Below are 18835 nucleotides of genomic sequence, written 5' to 3'. Positions count from 1 at the left end.
GCCCTATCACATCCGTAGATGTAGAAAGATCATTCTACGCAATGAAGCTAGTTCTTGTAGACAAATATCACATATTTAAACCAGAAAACTTGGGAAGGACTGTTGTAGTGTACTTCAATGTAAATTATGGACAGGAAAAGTATGGTGTGGAGTACAAAATAAAAAAGGGATGTGTATTATGTGTGTTTCTTCACGTTTTTGGTTTTTGAAGGGTTTCCTTAAAACCTTACTAATTGATTTATCATGTGCATTAATTAACACACTCGTCTTTTCTAGGGTGAGTGTGCATATTGTGAACATTGGTAGACTGACATGTATAACAAATTATGCACGGACTGTTTGTACTAGAGGAACAGCCGCAGCTTGTAATTAGTGTGATATTTTGTTTTTTATTCAGTTGGTTAGTCATTTTAAGTATTGGTGTTGGTGAATCCCGTGCGTCTAGTAAAGGAATGTCACGTTTGAATTTCATAAAAGTTTTTAATAGCATGAAATAAGTGGATATTTAAATGGATATTTCATAAGTTTTTGCAGCATAGTTGCATGCTTATATTGGTTATTTATACAGTATATATACGATGTTTGATCAACTTTATCATCAGTCACATCCCTTCCACTTGGAAAACATATTACACATTAGTAGAAAATGCCAGAGCATGCATTTATAAGCATAATAAAAACGGTGACTGACCGGGCGAGTTGGCCGTGCGCGTAGAGGCGCGCGGCTGTGAGCTTGCATCCGGGAGTTAGTAGGTTCGAATCCCACTATCGGCAGCCCTGAAAATGGTTTTCCGTGGTTTCCCATTTTCACACCAGGCAAATGCTGGGGCTGTTCCTTAATTAAGGCCACGGCCGCTTCCTTCCAACTCCTAGGTCTTTCCTATCCCATCGTCGCCATAAAACCTATCTGTGTCGGTGCGACGTAAAGCCCCTAGCAAAAAAAACGGTGACATCCTTTAAATATGCTAGTTTAGGGCATAAAACCCAAAATAAGTTGCATCTATTAAAATGGATAAAATATGCATGTTCGTTCACAATAAATGTGGTCATATTCTATTCAGTTATTAGTGATTTGCATAAATAATTTACTAGCATATCCATACAATGCTACGAAATGCATGAACTTCCGATCACTGGTCATTACCTATTAAAACTTCAAGGCTACAGTTGTTGCAATATTGCCAGGTAGACTTGGTGCTTGATGATACCGAACCCCTCTTTTGGCGAACGGGGAAGGTTGAACAGTACAGAGTTATAGGACTTGTATTTATAATTTATTTCTTAGCTAGGCCTCACCCAGAGCTTCTTGTAAGAAGGCGTGTTGGGATCCTACCCTCGTCTTGTAGCAGGCCTCCCCTTTCCGCCGTCGTGTCGCCGGATATGAAATACGTGCCGACTCTCCGGCCGCTCATTGATCAGCTTGGTCTGAACTCTGCGGGGCCAGTGTGTAGTTCTCCAGACAAGTTGTGGACTGTCAGGCAGTTTATAGAAACATATCTTGAAACAGCCATGATATAGTGTAAATCAGTTCCCAAGCCCCCACTCACGAATGAAAGTTCATCATATTTGCTCAAAATTAAATCCTTAAATTTTAGGTTTATGAAATATGAGTATCTGGCTTAATGATTAAAACCTTAGTTTTAAATACACATCGTAAATACGACGAGATCGTGAAATGTTACAGCTACTGTGCAATGCTAATAAAATAGTAAACAATTTGTTATTCGTATGAAAGTTTCACAAAACACTAACAGTTGGCCTCAATATGAAAATAATACTGTAGCTAGGAATGAGTAGTTTTTAATCTTAATTCTGGAATTCAGGGATAATGGATTATCGACATTTCAAAGGGTTGGATGTGTCTGCAAGGCGTGACGCAGTTTTCTGATGAGAGTTCGTATGTAACTTTCAAACATAGGTCTGGCCCCAAATTTAGCTTACTTTAATGACCTATTTATTTTTAAGTACGCTTTGGATGAAAACCCACTGTTGCACAGATACTCCATTGAAGAACGGTGAATAACCTTGATGGCACGGTCAGCGATAAGGTGGAAGTTTTTTAATTAAATACATTTCAGTGTCTTCGTATCTTTTTTCCAATTTTAATTTTTCTTAAAATTTTCCCTAGAAGGCCGCTCGCGTATCCCAATAAAAGTCTCAGGAAAACTCCTAGGGGTATGGTTACCAGTGATTGAAAACCACTAGTGTAGTGTATTGCCTGGCAGCTGTCCGATAGCTTTCCTAGTTTCAACACTTGGTCCGGATAAGGTAACTTCTAGATATGAATAGGCTTATGCTTAATTTTCATAGTTCTAAAGAAAGCGCATCACAAAATACCAAGGGGAAATACAGTATTTTTACGTGCCAGTCTTGTCGTAGCTCCATTCAGTACTTCCTGAAAGAGATTAGCGAGTCAGCCGGCCTAGAGTGCACGGCCGGTCTCTCCTTGTATTGTGGTTTCGTCTGATTTCACCGTTGGTCTTCATCAATCATATTGACCTTTTCCTTAAACATTTTCAAGGAACTTTAAAATGTATCAAATATTTCCCTTGATGAATTATTCCAATCTCTTATTCTTTGTCCTATAAATGAATATTTTGCCCGATATGTCCTCTTCAGTTCCAACTTTATATAATGACCTCTCCTACTTTTAAAAGGTCTGCCCAAGTTTATTCGTCTATTGCAGTCATTCAGCAACATCTTTCCACTGACAGCTCGAAACATACCGCTGAGTCAAGCATCTCGTCTCCTTACTCCCAACTCTTCCCAGCCCAACGTTTGCAGCATTTTTGTAACACCCTAATTTGTGGGAAATCACCCAGAAGGAATTGTGTTACTTTCCTTTTGCTCTTTTCTGGTTCTTCTATCAAGTAGTCTTGGTGTGGGTCCCATACACTGCAACTACACTCTAATTGAGGTCTTACCAGAGACTTTTACAACCTCCCATTTACATCCCTACTACAACCACTAAATACCTTCATAGTCATGTGAAAATATCTGTAAGCTTTCTTCACAAGCTCGTTAATTTGATTTTCCCAATGAAGATCATTCGTTGCATTAACACCTAGGTACTTACAGTGTTCTGGAACAGGAAACGAGAAATTTCCCTCTCTAGCCGCACCGCGAACGTTCTAGTACCCCAAGTCAGTCAGTAATGGAAGTAGTTGGAATAAAATAATAATTTCGTGTGGCTATTTCCAGCCAGGTGCAGCCCTTGTAAGGCAGACCCTCCGATGAGTTTGGGCGGCATCTGCCATGTGTAGCAGTTGGACTGGGAGGGCAGGAGTGCTGGATATCATCAGTGTCGCACCGGAGTATGAATATCGTCGTGCTGGAGTACTGTGTATGTACTACGGAGGACTGTAGACCGTCGTGGAGTCAGTGTGCGAAGCAGCTGCAGTAGTGTCAACTGTCGTTGTTCTCAGGACTCTTGTTATTCTGACTGTTTTTAGTTGTCGGTGCTGAGTAGTTCACTGTGTTGAGCGTGAGATTGGTGAAATTTCCCTGGCGTCCAGCCAAGGAACAGTGCTATTTTCTGGTGGCCCTGTGTTCTTATCTGTCCGTCTGCAGATGCTGTGCGGGTTGACTGGGCTTGCGAGCGACAGTGAAAGTAAGGCGAACTGTCAATCAGGATTATCGCCTGTCTCGAGAAATTTCAGCGAGCCGGACAACCTGCTGTGATGAGGACAGAGATATTGAAATAAACAGCAATTATGGGAGGGTAGTCATTCATGGTTGAATATAATTTGTGCGCGTGTGTGCCAACCGGTTCATCCTGAAATAAATTAGATCCACAAAACAGATAATGTGCATTCTACCAAGATGATATTCACCTTATGGAAGTTCAGAAAGCCAACAAAGGTACTCAAGGAAATAACAAGTATGTTGATATTTTGCTCAAGAAGCATTATGGCACGTAGTAGAGGAATATTGAAACACTGAGCTTCTGGGTATAGGTTACTGATGAGAATGAGTAGGTCTGCTTAGAAGAGATGATCGACTATGTGGTGTCTTACGAGCTGTTAGCGCAGAGATAGAGTGGCATGGCATTAGCAGACGAATAAGTTTGAGCGGAGCTTCTAATAGAAAGATCTCTAAAGATAAGGTTGTAATTCAAGAGGACATATTGGGACAAATATTCATTATAGGACGAGGAGTAACGGGTTGGAATAAATTGTCTAGGGAAATGTTCGATAAATTTCTAAATATTTAATAAATGTTTGGTTAAATAACTGATAGGGAATCTGCCACCTGGGCAACAGCCTTAAATGCAGATCATTGATTGATTGATTGATTGATTGATTACAGACTTAGGGGCATGTTGTTACAGGCATTCAAAGACATTCGTGTGACAATCAGGCCATAATAAATGAAACTGCGTATGGCTTTTAGTTACGGGAGTGTCCGAGGGCACGTTTGGCTCGCCAGGTGCAGATCTTTTGATTGGACTCCCCTAGGCGACCTGCGCGTCGTGATGAGGATGAAATGATGATGAAGACGACACATACACCCAGCCCCGTGCCAGCGAAATTAACTAATGAGGGTTAAAAGTACGACCCTACTGGGAATCGAACCCGGGACCCCTGTGACCAAAGGCCAGCACGCTAACCATTTAGCCATGGAGCCGGAGAATCAGGCCATGATGAGAATTTATGGGGGAGTGACTTAATGGTTCAAAGTAGTTTTAGGGTTTGTTGAGCACTATACATGGATCCGTTACTTTAAAAAGGAACGGTATGGAGGGATTCTGTTGGGTTAAAATGTTGTAAGCAGTTCAGCAAGCAAAGCTATCTCCGTATAGGACATGAAAACTCCTGGAGGAGTCGAAGATAAAGACTTTCACTTATCGCAACTCCGGCACTAAGTATGAATCCCGGTGGGCTTTCCTCTCTAAATATAACCCGGTACTCTCTTCTGGTGCAGGCTGAGTGAACCTCAAGGCTATATTCAGCTCCAAAATTGGAATTATTATTTCTTAAATTTTTAGAATTCCTGACAAGGAAATGAGTCTACGTCCTTCCAGGTGAACCGAGCACGCCTTTACTACCCCAGCTAGGCGCATGCTGAAAATACATTCAATTCTTTTTGCAATTTCCTCGTTAACGACCGGTACGCTTTTGAAGCCTGTCTGGCCGACTGTGTTTGCATTTCTTGTCCGCGGAATGCCAGTATTTCCTCAACTGGAGACTCAGCGGTGTAAAGTCTCCGTCTTGACTTCTTAGCCTCTGAGAACGAGACTGGTCAGAACTCTGTGCAGCCGTGCAACACTGGAGACTTGACAAGAGAGCAGCCTCCAGGAGCGGCATGCTTTTGAAGTACTCAACGGGGACTGTCACTGACAAAGAAAGCATGCTATTGGTCAAGAGCCATTTGCTGTTGATCACTGCAAAAGCAACCATAGATAGTCATGGATGGTTATTGCACGTTCAAGTCGCCGTTCGTTAACGAGGGAGTTGAGAGGGAGAGAGAGAGAGAGAGAGAGAGAGAGAGAGAGAGAGAGAAATGATACGGAAAGGATGTTTGGGCACTAACAAGTTAGAATGTAAAGATATTTAACCAAGGCGCAAGGTTATGCCAGCCCGAACAATGGTTCTGCAGTGAGATTTGCGTAACTATTAGCGATCTGAGCTATCAGAACCTCTAAATTTTATGCACCTTACTTACATAAGTATAGAGCGGCTAAATAATACTTGACCGAGCTCGATAGCTGCAGTCGCTTAAGTGCGGCCAGTATCCAGTATTCGGGAGATAGTAGGTTCGAACCTCACTGTCGGCAGCCCTGAAAATGGTTTTCCTTGGTTTCCCATTTTCACACCAGGCTGTACCTTAATTAAGGCCACGGCCGCTTCCTTCCCACTCCTAGCCATTTCCTCTCCCATCGTCGCCATAAGACCTACTGTGTCGGTGCGACGTAAAGCAACTAGCAAAAAAAAAAAAGAAGTAATAATACTTGCACCTTGTTCACATACGTTTGCATTCTAAGCTCTAGTTTTGAAAGTGAGATACGGACGAAAGAACGCTGAGTCAGTTCTGGTTAATTTAAAATGTGTGAATTACATGCTGGTCCTCAATGGAACAACACTGAGCGTCCTCACGCATGATTGATTACTTGAACATAAATACTTTGTCAGCTAGCAACAAGTTCATTTCTGTTTAATGAGGCGCGGTTAATTCAGGGAGCTATAAACACTGGTTGGGAGGAAGTGGAGAGAGGACAATTACAGTGATGTGGACAACATTGTACCAGCTCTGCCACAATAATTGATGTTGGCCTCTGAGATGGCTCCACGTGCACTGATATTGACCGTCCTCTGTGAGGATCGCTTGGCTCAAACTCAATCGTGCTTAACTTTTATTTGTGTCAATACTCTCTCTGGGTGGTGGCTGTAGAATATATCCACTACATTGCCCACTAGCCGTAAGAAGCAACTGGAAGGGGAAAGCCTGAAGGGCATTCAACTTGGGAGGGGCTGTAGGTGACCATCCGGCCAGACTCCTCACTTTAAACTTTCCCATCTGACCTCCCTAAATTTATATTTTCAATTCAATTTTCAACTCATATCTACCCCTACTCTCCCTATATAGAGGATGTCCTCGAAGAAGGTTCCAATATTTTCAGGGGATTTTTATTTTGCATATGTCTACATCACTAAAATATTAATATTTATTTACAATAATTATCCCATAATAAAATTACAAACTACGGTAATATGTAGGTCATGAATGTAGTCTGTTGATCCCTCTGTCAACATTAGGAACTCTGCTGAATCGACAAGGAATGTCCTCAAAGGGCATTCTTGGACTATATGGTGAACAGTGTCCTTTTCAGATCCACAGTCATAATATGGCTGTCTGGAGGTTAGTGTTATACTGGAACTTCAACAAGCCATCCCAAGCCTAAAAATTGGCCATGCCATCAATAAAATGCTCAGTAACCGTTATTTTCAAGTAATCATGGGCAACAAGACGAGCAACAACCGACTGCCACAAGGATCTGTCCTGGCCCCTCTCCTGTTCATTTCGTACATATCACATGCCTGAAACCGCAACATTTACAAAGGAGGCAGCACGCAACAAACGAAGGAAAAACATTGATCGCAAACCGAATATCTTTGGAGTTATGGTCATCCGTTAATCACCATATCTTCGATCTAACCACAGTACTCCTCACAACACGTGCTGGATGACACCACCATCCATTGCAATCGTGCCTTCCACCTTACGTCACTTGGAATCACGCATTCGTTGGAACACCCCTGGCTGTAACCGGATTGCGTCACAGGCAATGGACAAGCGTTCTCGCAGTGTATCCACATTATTTATGGGGACCGCACACACCATGGTCTTTACATGTTCCGAAAACCAAAAGTCTGAAGGGTTAAGGTTGGGTAAACTGGCAGGCCAAGAACTTACCCTCCCGGACCAATCCATAGCTCATAAAAGACCAGTGTTAGGTGTTGGCTCGCTCTACGATGAAAATGGTCCGGTGTTCCACGCTAGTAGGTTTACGACCAAAGTTTATGTAGGAAAATTTTTCATTCTTTTGTTGCTTACGACCCTGACTAAATTACTGGAACATCGTAATCATTGATTGCAGTGATAGTGGACTATAAGACAGGTTACATTTTGGACAGATTCTGCCGCGGCAGCGTACTTACTGCCACCGTCGATTCAGTAGTGGCGTGTAGAAGTGAATGGGAGCTTGCACACTGGGCGGAAGAAAAACTGCCGCTGGCGGTATATGTGCAGCCACCTGCTGCCACTATCACGGGCCATAGCTTTACCGCCCATACCCCGGTAGTGGAGCACGTGATCAAATCTGCTGGAACGGTTGACGCGGCGATGTAATTTGGAACTGTCTCGCAATCGCAACATAAGTGATAGACAATGACTTCCTTATATCTTTGGTTGAACCAAGATCAGTCCTGTGGAACAAAACATTGGACATTTACATGGATCGAAATGCTACAAGAAGTGTTTGTGGAGAAGTGGCCAAAAAAAATGCGAAGGGTCATCGGTGAATTAGACGATGAAGAAAAAAGTGACAAAACTGACATTCGAAACAAAATAAAAAAAATAGGGTCATTATTCCTCAAATCGTCAAATAATGAATAAAAGGCTCCAACCTCTGCTATTATCTCGTTGATTGGATGGATCAAAATAAGTCGATCTTTTCTTTTCCTGTTCCTACGGTGACGGAATAATCAGAGTGGAAGAACTTTTTGTCTACTACTTAAGTTAAAAAGACTACACTAAAACATATTCAGCTTTATTATGCACTGGACAGAATGACATTCCAGTAATCATAAACAAGGCTACAAGAGCACTTCTTATCTCCAACTACTTGCAACGGATATGAAAAACAGCGGTGACTTTGCCGCTCAGTGTGTAAGCACGCCCATTGCTTACGGCGGCAGTATATATGCCGCCATGGCAAAATCCGCCCAGTGTGTAACCGGTCTGATAGTCCACTACCACTGCTACCAATGAACACCGTCACCTGAAAAGAAATCCGCGACCAAAAATGTGAATGTCCGATGTTTTATCCCACAGTACCGAATTTGGTTCAACCAAAGATATAAGGAAGTCATTATCTATCAACGCTTCACTTGTGTTGCAATGGCGAGACAGTTCTAAATCATCCCTTTTAACATCAGGTCAGCATTTTCAGATTGTTAAACTCGAAAAAAAAACATCTTTTTAAGGATGACAGTAGCGCAAACATAAATCACAAGAAAACCGACATTTCAAGCACAACATATCTTCAAGACGATAAATTTCAGTGAGAGCATTCAAAAGACAATAAGTGTGGAATTTGTCATTTGGATTATAACTGTGAGAATTAATTGAAAAAAGGGCCATGGATTCAATGACAGGACTGCAATGCGTGGTGTCACGGGGGTAAAGGAAAGAGGTACTTTGTGTGTGGAAAATGTGTGTGATTCAAACTGTAATTTGTGGATCAGAATTGTACCGCCAGCGATCAAAGAGAGGCTCCTCTGTTTCGTACAATTTTTATAATGAGGGTTTATTTAAATCAGAGCCTCTCAGAGTGCATGCACCGGTGCATTGCACGGCCCAAGGTGCATAAGACGACTTCGCTAGGTCGACCAGAGTGCAGATCCCCCACTCCTGGATTTGAACAAAATAGCGCTTTCTCTCCTTTTCCCCACGCCTGTCTCGCTCGTTCCGCCTCTCTCTCCCTTCCTCACTTGCCCAGCAGCGCTCCGTCATGCGAGTATAGTTGAGCCGAGGTTGCCCGAGTTGCCCCGAGACAAAAAGCTGGTCGGACCCGAGCTGAGTTTCACCGATGCACTGTGCACAGGACCTATGCACCTCGGTTTGCATGCGTGATATTTTGGTTGTTTTAGTGGCCCTGATTTAAATACTATTATTAATAATGTGTGCCATTGTTTAAACTGGCTGCTTCATTACAATGTGAAAGTATGTACAGCAAACGCAGTGTGAGTGCATGATAAAATCAATTTGGATCGAAAATGTACCAATTTATGTAAAACTGATATGTCTTAGTAAATATTTCATATTTTGCTGTTAAATAAATGGTCCTATAAAATCTAACGTTTAAAATGATAAATGTGGGCGAAGCCGCGGGTACATACTAGTAGAAAATAAAAGTAAGTAAGAGATGTAAGTTATATTTTGCTGGATTCATTCGTCTCTGGTTGTGGGCTGCTAACGAACACAAATCGAAAGTTCCATCTCCCCTGTATATTTTACAATTCCATTGTATATTCAATAATAACAACCTTCATAATGTCTTCGTTGTTTCTTGATAAGTTTGTTAGCTGAAAATTAAAACATTCCATTAAAACAGGTCGTACACTTCCCAAAGTATATTTTATTCAAGACCAGTAATGACGATATATGCTGCAACTCCCGCATTCAATCACTGTCCAGTATCATTCAAAAATGCCTGGGAGAAACCGCAGGCTTGCAGATATACTTTCACAATAGAGAATAATATCAGTCAAACCATAATTTAGTCACTTTACAGTATTTTCATGGAAAATACACTATCAGTTAAGCACTCAATAAATAGGGACGGTCTCGTAATGCACTAAATTAAACGTATTATTTAAAAAATTCCACTTCAGAAATAAAAAAGTACATATAAGAAAGTGATACCTTTTCCTGTCTGATGGCACTTTTACAGAATCGTAAAGACCGGCCTAAAGATGTACATACGGTATCTGTTTCATTGATTGTGCCTAAACATTCGATTCTGTCAGACATTACGAATTCCTGCGAATTTTGAACACAATAGGAATAGATAGTGAAGATCTTACATTTGTCGAAAATCTGTATGGGCGTCAAGAAGCTTCCGTGAGAATTGGAAACTCCGAGACTCGCGCTACAATCAATCAATCAATCAATACTGAACTGCATTTAGGGCAGTCGTCCAGGTGGCAGATTCCCTATCTGTTGCTTTCCTAGCCTTTTCCTAAGTGATTTCAAAGAAATTGGAAATTTATTGAACGTCTCCCTTGGTAAGTTACTCCAATCCCTAACTCCCCTTCCTAAAAATGAATATTTGCCCCAGTTTGTCCTCTTGAATTCCAACTTTATCTTCATATTGTGATCTTTCCTACTTTTATAAACGCCATTCAAACTTATTCGTCTACTAATGTCATTCCACGCCATCTCTCCGCTGACAGCTCGGAACATACCACTTAGTCGAACAGCTCTTCTTCTTTCTCTCAATTCTTCCCAACCCAAACATTGCAACATTTTTGTAACGCTACTCTTTTGTCGGAAATCACCCAGAACAAATCGAGCTGCTTTTTGCATTTTTTCCAGTTCTTGAATCAGGTAATCCTGGTGAGGGTACCATACACTGGAACCATACTCTAGTTGGGGTCTTACCAGAGACTTATATGCACTCTCCTTTACATCCTTACTACAACCCCTAAACACCCTCATAACCATGTGCAGAGATCTGTACCCTTTATTTACAATCCCATTTATGTGATTACCCCAATGAAGATCTTTCCTTATATTAACACCTAGATACTTACAATGATCCTCAAAAGGAACTTTCACCCCATCAACGCAGTAATTAAAACTGAGAGGACTTGTCGTATTTGTGAAACTCACAACCTGACTTTTAACCCCGTTTATCAACATACCATTGCCTGCTGTCCATCTCACAACATTTTCGAGGTCACGTTGCAGTTGGTCACAATCTTGTAACTTATTTATCACTCTATAGAGAATAACATCATCCGCAAAAAGCCTTACCTCCGATTCCACTCCTTTACTCATATCATTGATATATATAAGAAAACATAAAGTTCCGATAATACTGCCTTGAGGAATTCCCCTCTTAATTATTACAGGGTCAGATAAAGCTTCACCTACTCTAATTCTTTGAGATCTATTTTCTAGAAATATAGCAATACATTCAGTCACTCTTTTGTCCAGTCCAATTGCACTCATTTTTGCCAGTCGTCTCCCATGATCCAGCCTATCAAATGCTTTAGACAGGTCAATCGCGATACAGTCCATTTGACCTCCAGAATCCAAGATATCTGCTATATCTTGCTGGAATCCTACAAGTTGAGCTTCAGTGGAATAATCTTTCCTAAAACCGAATTGCCTTCTATCGAACTAGTTATTAATTTCACAAACATGTCTAATATAATCAGAAAGAATGCCTTCCTAAAGCTTACATACAATGCATGTCAAACTTACTGGCCTGTAATTTTCAGCTTTATGTCTATCACCCTTTCCTTTATACACAGGGGCTACTATAGCAACTCTCCATTCATCTGGTATAGCTCCTCCGACCAAACAATAATCAAATAAGTACTTCAGATATGGTGCTATATCCCAACCCATTGTCTTTAGTATATCCCCAGAAATCTGATCAATTCCAGCCGCTTTTCTAGTTTTCAACTTTTGTATCTTATTGTAAATGTCATTGTTATCGTATGTAAATTTTATTACTTCTTTGGCCTTAGTCTCCTCCTCTATCTCGACATTATCCTTGTAACCAACAATCTTTACATACGGCTGACTGAATACTTCTGCATTTTGAAGGTCCTCACATACACACTCCCCTTGTTCATTAATTATTCCTGGAATGTCCTTCTTGGAACCAGTTTCTGCCTTAAAATACCTATACATACCCTTCCATTTTTCACTAAAATTCGTATGACTGCCAATTATGCTTGCCATCATGTTATCCTTAGCTGCCTTCTTTGGTAGATTCAATTTTCTAGTAAGTTCCTTCAATTTCTCCTTACTTCCGCAACCATTTCTAACTCAATTTCTTTCCAGTCTGCACCTCCTTCTTAGTCTCTTTATTTCTCTATTATAATAAGGTGGGTCTTTACCATTCCTTACCACCCTTAATGGTACAAACCTGTTTTCACATTCCTCAATAATTTCTTTAAACCCATCCCAGAGTCTGTTTACATTTTTATTTACCGTTTTCCACCGATCATAGTTAATTTTTAGAAACTGCCTCATGCCTGCTTTATCAGCCATATGGTACTGCCTAGCAGGCCTACTTTTAAGACCTTCCTTTCTATCACTAGGGTCAAACAGGGAGTGCGGCAAGGATGGATATTATTTTTCCTGCTGTTTAATCCGTATTCTGAGGAAATCTTCCGCACTGTTCTTCAAAAAGCGGAAGATGGAGTAAAGGTTAACGGTATGCTGATCAGCAATTTGAGATACGTAGATGACACTGTAATCTTAGCTGACAGTATTGAAGGTCTTCAGCGTCTGGTAGAGAAAATAGTAGCAGGAGCGTATAAACTTCGACTCAAAATTAATATTGACAAGACAAAGGTGATAGACCTTACCAGAACTCATAACAAGCACATTCTTGTGAAAATTTATGGGGAATCAGTTGAACATGTGCGGAAGTGTAATTAGCTTGGGAGCTGGATGACTGAGGACTTAGACCCTGATTTATAGAACGTGTACGAATAGAAATGGTAGGTACTAGCTTTCTGAAAATGATCTCCTGCGTGACAGAAGCCTCATCTTGGAGACACGTCACAACTTCGTCAGATGCTATGTACATTCAGTGCTTCTGTACGGCGCTGAAACATGGACTCTGAAATGTAACACCAATAATAGAATAAATGTCTTCGAGATGTGGGTGTTCCGAAGGATGTTACGGATCTCGTGTATTGACCACGTCTCCAATGCTGCCGTACTCAGACGCATGAGGAGGGAACGAATGCTGGTGTGTACAATCAAGAAAAAATGTTAGCCTATCTTGGGCATATTATGAGGAATGATAAGTACAACCTATTTAATCTGCTCATGCAGGGTAAAATTGGTGGACGTAGAGATCGTGGTTGAAGGAAACTCTCTTGGCTAAGGAACTCACGGGATTGGTCAGGACTGGATTCTAGTTGACTGATGAGGAAAGCCGAACATCTTGCAGACTTAGCTGTGATTGTGGCCAACCTTCAGTAAAGAAGAAGGCACTCGAAGAAGAATATACCGAAACGCAGTCTTAACACAAGGAACAATAATTTATACCCACATATGACTCCAAATCGTCTCCTAATTAGAGTTTTACACCATTTTCGTTTGAGTTTCTGAAAGTAAAAACAACTGTACTGAAATATTGTCTTGTAGATCGTTTGTAGGTCGGAAAGAGATAAGCATGTCTTCTTTTGAACTATTTTGTTGTTGAAAATAGTCTCCTTTGAGGTTCAAATTTAGTGACTTTTGCTGCAATAGATCCTGGCGTATATAGAAACGTTAATTTTGATTTTCGGGGCTCAAGAGTTGGAATAGTGGTCTTCATTTGTCTCTGAATGATATCTTCTCCGCAGTCGGCGTGATTGAAAATTTCTTTGAATACATGTAGAAGATTTACCTTACTTTGCTCTATGATTGCACATTTTCTTACGGCATCTCTAATTTTTAACTGTCTAAGGTTGGAACTTCAATAGTGTTGTAGAGACGCCATGCAAGGGCACACAATAATGTCGCTGATAGCATACTTACGTACCTTACCTCAGAACACGTGGACTCTCCCTTCCCACATCAGCAGAGGAACAGAGCCTCGTGTTAGCTGGCGGTCTAAGGTAGTGTTGTCACGATTATTTCGAAACAGGAGGAACGGAGTTTAATAAAGTGTGATGTGCCACAGGCCGTACATGATGAGAGTGTCATCCAGATCTTCAAGAGGATAGCGGGAATCTACATTGCTTTAAATAACAGTGGCACGGTGTGTAAAAGCCTTCAATGAGGGACGCCAAAATCATCGGCCAGGTTGTCCTAGTGTCAGTGAAGGGTAGGTGCATGCTCTTACCACGCTACTGGACACTGAACGACGCCATACAATTCGTGAGCTGCCCCGATAGAGTGGATTAGTGCATACGACTGTGCATCACATTCTGAAGGTACGGCTGGGCATGAGAAAAAATCCATCACGATGGGTTCAGCGTGACTTGACGGAAATGAATAAATGGTTACGATAAGACTCTCCTCGTAACGACTTGGAGCGCTATGACCGCGAAGGAGATGTTTCCTTACACCATATCATTACGCTAGATGAGACTTGAGCCAAATCGTACGAGCCACAACTGAACCACCAATTGAACGAATTCCATAATTGCGGGTCACCACCAAGATTGATAGTTCGTCAGCACCCCATGAATATGAAAGTTATGCATGTTCTCGTGTACGACTCTGATGGTGTTATCCTAACGCATTACGTTCCCTTAACAGCAGACCGTCAATGGCCAGTATAGTGTTCATTTTTGGAACACAACGTGCAACCAACTTTGAGAAAGAAATGGTGACATTTTCTGCAGAACCCACACATCCTTTTGCACGACAACGCTCGACATCATACAGCGCAAACTGTAGCTGACTTATTCAGTTGATGGGGCTGAGAATTGCTGCACCATCAGTCATATTGCCCGGATGAAGTCCTTGCGACTTTGACTTGGTTCCTAAGATCACTTCGTGGCATTCGCTTTACAAATGTTCCAGAGATTCGTCAGGCAGTAGACTGCTCCATTCGAACTATCAACCCAACGTACACTGCTTAATACTACGACTTTCACATCGCTGACAACGGGTTGTTCATAATCCTGGTTCAGTCGTGATTGAGACAGTGGAGTGAGCGGATGTGCTGAGTAGAGTGCTGAATATGGGCGATTCACTAGTGCAGTTCAGGGTAGCTATAGGAAGGTGGAATGGAGGAGTGAAATGTGAAAAATTGAGAGGAGATATGAAGAATGGACAGAGAATGGGTGTATTGGCAACCTTGATGGTAGCCGCAGTGATAGCAATCTTATTGGAAATTGATGGGGTTGAACTAAACCCGGGGCCTGGACCAGTTGGTGCAACAGGATGGGAAGAATTAGAAATGATTAACGAACTGATCAAAGAAGCATGTCAGAATGAGCAAACAAGAGACCTAATTAGAGAACAATCCAAGGAAATAAATAAGGAAATACAAGAGTTAAAACCGTGTGTTAAAGAGGAGATGAATGTGATAAAAGAGTGAGTGGCTCATAACACGGAGGAAGTAGAACGACTGAAGACCACGGTCAGGGATTTAGAGGAGGAACTGAGTCAGAGTAAAGTGGTCTGAAAACAGGACAAACCAAGAGCTCTGGAGGAAAAACCATTTTATTTATGGTGTGCCGGAAGGAGACAACGAAGGCAAGGTCGAAACAGTATTTTTTTTTGTTAGTTGTTTTACGTCGCACCGACACAGATAGGTATTACGGCGACGATGGGACAGGAAAGGGCTAGGAGTGGGATGGAAGCAGCCGTTGCCTTAATTAAGGTACAGCCCCAGCATTTGCCTGGTGTAAAAATGGAAAACCACGGAAAACCATTTTCAGGGCTGCCGACAATGGGGTTCGAACCTACTATCTCCCGAAGAAATAGTTTTTAAAGTGATAGAAGTAATGCAAAGTAAAATGAAGATAAACTTTAGTGAGGTGGACATAGACGATGCATATAGAGTGGGGAAAGTGAAGGGTAGGAGACCGATCAAGGTTAAGTGAATATAAACACAATCCTGGTTACTACTTTGAAGGACAGTAAAATATGGTAACATGTATCTCTTTTGTACATGTTGTAATTGAGTACTGTAGTTGCCACTATTGAAGCTACGACCTTCGTATCCTGCTCCTGGATGCATGGCTGTTCTTGAATAATTAGGCTACTTTTTGAAGACTCTTTGTCTTCTCTCTCTGTATGTGTTGGTATCATTATGCAGACAAGGTGAATATGTTTACACATATTGAAACATGAATCAAGACAGCCACAGATGTATTGATGAGCACATGCTTTGCACACAGTGCATTGTAGTCTACAGCTGCATTTCAGTTTGTCTCTCTTCCTAACTTCGTAAATTTCACTCCTGTTTCGTAATGAAACCCTCCAAATTTCTTCCTCCCACATAGTACTTTTATCTCAGCAGTGAGCTGTCGAATCACCGACAATTTGCTGGTAACTTTACCTTTGTAGAGGTGAATCAGTCTGTCATAGAGTTTCTCACTCACGAAAGTCATAAGTGTATTAATTGCTACATCCAGCTGCAAAACTTCAACATCTGCAGCCTTTTCCGCCTCAGACATCTAGGCGAGATTTCACTGTCGTTTGTTTCTTCCTCGCTGTCGACCTGATCGAATGGTGCACAGGCTGCTTAATTTTGAACTTACGAATTAGTAGTACATTGTTAGGTGAAAGCATGCCGGCTAATGACAAAACCATTGGTCTGGATAGGTTAGGCCCAGCCAGTGACAAAACCATTGTATTGCGATCAAGCAAACGGAGTCTGGGACGTAAGACCCAGGTTAAGTTCGCCAAGTAGCTTTAGGCCTCTAGCATTCCGTAGGGTGATTACAGGATGCATGTAACTGTGGTTCTATTGTGTGCGGGTTGGTAATGAAATGTATTTTTCTTGATTGCTGGTAATGACGTCATATCCGATTGTTTCACAAGCAATGCAAATGCTAGTGCATGCTTAAGCAATGAAAGAAAGGCGCGTGCTAAATTAAATTATTTTGTACTTCTGGGAACTAGCGGGTGGTTTTCTGGCTATCCTTGTGAACACACCACTCCTCTACAAGGTATTACACATCAGTTTTTCACTATTCCAAATCCATTTTAAAATGCTATAAAACTTAGGCTGCACTTACAGAATTTATGCTCATCCACTCTGTTAGGTTTTCTCCCATCCATGTAAATGTGTTTCAATACACCATGAATTCGTTCAAGATGCATATTTATGTTCAGTCCTGAATGCAGGCAGAGACAATATGAACAATCGGAAACACATGGCGTGTTATCATTTTCGAAATACAAATCAAAAGTCTTGCTGCTTGGGTCATTTTTAGAAATGATTTAAACTTGTTCTTTCATTTTAGAAAATGCTATTTCATCCCTCTCTTCTGGTCAAGTCCGCAGCAGTTTTCACTTTTTATTTTTTATTACATTGTTATGGCCTTTGTCCTCAGGACATTTGGCAATCAATAATATACAATGGTTAAAATGTTACAAAAAAGAGAAAACGATTGGACAACAAGGTAAAATACATATAGAATGACAAAAAAGGCCTAGAACAGAACAAAATAAAAAATACATTTGGAATAAACACAGATCATTCTTTAGATATTTATACCAGGTTTCGGCAAGAATTTCGCAATTGAATTGTACACACACAGATCTCGGGTTGCAAGTGACAGCTGGATATGTGTTGGAAAGGGAACACGAAGGTGCACAAGGGTGTCGAACAATTCTTTACGATAAGATATAGGTAGTTCTATTGCTCTCGAAGATGAAGTGGTGCACATCTCCTGTGTTTCTTGAACTACACGGGCATCGTGCTGATTGGAGGACTACAGTCCTGTTGAGGTGAGCAGGGATGAAGCATGGTTGAATATCGTCCGGACGATGGTGGTTAATTGCACTCTGGACCATCTGACGTCTTGATACCACGGTTTGGGTCTGGGAAATCTGGCTAATGACTTCCTGTGTTGAGTAGTGCTGTTCCATAGAGCTACCCATTCAACGTTGTATGGAAGTCTTGAGTGTCCTTTCGCCCATACAAATAATACACTCTTCGCGAGCGATTTCATAATGGATGATAATTCTAACATTTCATAGACGTAGGAGTGTGTTTGGATGTTTCTTTGAGGGTGCTCCAATTTCCTGACAGCACTCTGAGAATCTTAAATGATGAGTGATATGAAAATGTCTTGATTGTAGTGATACAGTGCCTCCCGGATGGCGATAATTTCAGGACTGTGTATGGATGCTTCAATGGGAATAGAAGAATGGTTAATTCCTGTGTTTGCATGCAAACGTATGCAAATTCAAAGTATCTACGAACTTTGCACCATCAGCTGTTTGTAGACTTCAGTTTGTTTCTCATGATCGTTCACTTTTGAAAGATTTTTCCGCCAGGCGTGATTAACATGCCACGTACAAAATAGGTGAAATTCGGGACGTAGCATTACCATAGACCAAAATTATAATAAATTTATCCCATATCTGACATAAAAACTCTTGGATGCAAGTGCATTTCTCATAACAGCTAAGAAAGGTGTCATAGCACAGTCATGTATCATTTCTAATTGAAAACATAAACGCACATGGAAATCTCTGAGAAAGCTCATCTAGAAAGAGAAAAGTTGTAATTTCAAATCCGTAATTGTCGAGGCCATGAGTACCATCAAACCATACAGAATCGTTGACATACTGCAAAAGCATTTCCCTCTGTGCTCCCTTCATCATAATAGGAATGAAGTCATCAGCTTGTATCGGGTGGGCAAACTAAAAGTTGCCCGGAAAATATTTACAATAGGATTGACGCGGG

Source organism: Anabrus simplex, chromosome 1 (assembly GCF_040414725.1).
Source record: "Anabrus simplex isolate iqAnaSimp1 chromosome 1, ASM4041472v1, whole genome shotgun sequence".
Taxonomy (NCBI): domain Eukaryota; kingdom Metazoa; phylum Arthropoda; class Insecta; order Orthoptera; family Tettigoniidae; genus Anabrus; species Anabrus simplex.
This window is presented reverse-complemented; position numbering follows the sequence as displayed.